Source organism: Palaemon carinicauda, chromosome 13 (assembly GCF_036898095.1).
Source record: "Palaemon carinicauda isolate YSFRI2023 chromosome 13, ASM3689809v2, whole genome shotgun sequence".
Taxonomy (NCBI): domain Eukaryota; kingdom Metazoa; phylum Arthropoda; class Malacostraca; order Decapoda; family Palaemonidae; genus Palaemon; species Palaemon carinicauda.
This window is the reverse complement of record NC_090737.1, coordinates 108,197,045-108,199,544: the sequence shown is the minus strand read 5'-3', so window position 1 is coordinate 108,199,544 and position 2,500 is coordinate 108,197,045.

Genomic DNA, 2,500 nt, shown 5'->3' with positions numbered 1-2,500 from the left:
TAAATAGGATTAAGAAATGATCACTTCCAATACCTTCATCCATTACTTCCCATGACTAATCTACAAAACAATCAGGAATACACAAGGACATATCTATAGAGGTACAGGTACCGTTTTGTATATGAAAATGTGTTGGTGCTCTAGTATTCAAAACAGCCTAAATTAAATAGGATTAAGAAATGATCACTTCCAATACCTTCATCCATTACTTCCCATGACAAATCTACAAAACAATCAGGAATGCACAATGACATATCTATAGAGGTACAGGTACCGTTTTGTATATGACAATGTGTTGATGCTCTAGTATTCAAAACAGCAAGCTCCTCTAGAATAAAAAAAAAGAATTTGATCTCCTTGCATCCATTACTTCCCATGACTAATCTACAAAACAATCAGGAATACACAAGGACATATCTATAGAGGTAAAGGTACCGTTTTGTATTGTGTTGGTGCTCTAGTATTCAAAACAGCAAGCTCCTCGAGAATAAAAAAAAAGAATTTGATCTCCTTGGGAGTCAAATAATATCCCATACATACGATGTCTCCCGTTAAAATCTTCCATGAGTAAAAAAGGGATTACGAAGTTGATCTATTATTATTATTATTATTACTATCCAAGCTACAGCCCTAGTTGGAAAAGCAAGATGCTATAAGCCCAGGGGCTCCAACAGGGAAAAATAGCCCAGTGAGGAAAGGAAATAAGGAAATAAATAAATGAAGAGAACAAATTAACAATAAATCATTCTAAAAACAGTAACAACGTCAAGCAATAATTAAGTTTTTCTGTCAGGTTTTGGTCATATCGATTGGGTGGCAAAAAGTGATTACGAAGTTGATCTATGCAATAATTAAGTTTTTCTGTCAGATTTTGGTCATATCGATTGGGTGGCAAAAAGGGATTACGAAGTTGATCTATGCAAAAATTAAGTTTTTCTGTCAGGTTTTGGTCATATCGATTGGGTGGCAAAAAGGGATTACGAAGTTGATCTATGCAAAAATTAAGTTTTTCCGTCAGGTTTTGGTCATATCGATTGGGTGGCAAAAAGGGATTACGAAGTTGATCTATGCAAAAATTAAGTTTTTCCGTCAGGTTTTGGTCATATCGATTGGGTGGCAAAAAGGGATTACGAAGTTGATCTATGCAATGATTAAGTTTTTCCGTCAGGTTTTGGTCATATCGATTGGGTGGCAAAAAGGGATTACGAAGTTGATCTATGCAATAATTAAGTTTTTCTGTCAGGTTTTGGTCATATCGATTGGGTGGCAAAAAGGGATTACGAAGTTGATCTATGCAATGATTAAGTTTTTCTGTCAGGTTTTGGTCATATCGATTGGGTGGCAAAAAGGGATTACGAAGTTGATCTATGCAATGATTAAGTTTTTCTGTCAGGTTTTGGTCATATCGATTGGGTGGCAAAAAGGGATTACGAAGTTGATCTATGCAATAATTAAGTTTTTCTGTCAGGTTTTGGTCATATCGATTGGGTGGCAAAAAGGGATTACGAAGTTGATCTATGCAATAATTAAGTTTTTCTGTCAGGTTTTGGTCATATCGATTGGGTGGCAAAAAGGGATTACGAAGTTGATCTATGCAAAAATTAAGTTTTTCTGTCAGGTTTTGGTCATATCGATTGGGTGGCAAAAAGGGATTACGAAGTTGATCTATGCAATAATTAAGTTTTTCTGTCAGGTTTTGGTCATATCGATTGGGTGGCAAAAAGGGATTACGAAGTTGATCTATGCAATAATTAAGTTTTTCTGTCAGGTTTTGGTCATATCGATTGGGTGGCAAAAAGGGATTACGAAGTTGATCTATGCAATAATTAAGTTTTTCTATCAGGTTTTGGTCATATCGATTGGGTGGCAAAAAGGGATTACGAAGTTGATCTATGCAATAATTAAGTTTTTCTGTCAGGTTTTGGTCATATCGATTGGGTGGCATATATATAGGACAGATGATGTATGCTTGTTTTAGATGCATCTCTACTGCTACTCCTTGAAGAATTGTTTGTAGATGCATCTCTACTGCTACTCCTTGAAGAATTGTTTGTAGATGCATCTCTACTGCTACTCCTTGAAGAATTGTTTGTAGATGCATCTCTACTGCTACTCCTTGAAGAATTGTTTGTGAACGAATCTTGTAATGGATAAAATTTCGTCGCACTATTAATATACGTCTACCTTCGTCTTCCCGGACTTTATTATGATGAAATAATTATTCGTTGGGACATAAGCAGCTCTTCTAGGAGAAGGACACTCCAAAATCAAACCATTGTTCTCTATTCTTGGGTAGTGCCATAGCCTCTGTACCATGGTCTTATACTGCCTTGGGTTAGAGTTCTCTTGCTTGAGGGTACAATTGGGCACACTTTTCTATCTAGTTCCTCTTCCTCTTGTTCTGTTAAAGTTTTTATAGTTTAAATAGGAAATATTTATTTTAATATTGTTACTATTCTTAAAATGTTCTATTTTTCCTTATTTCCTTATTTCCTTTCCT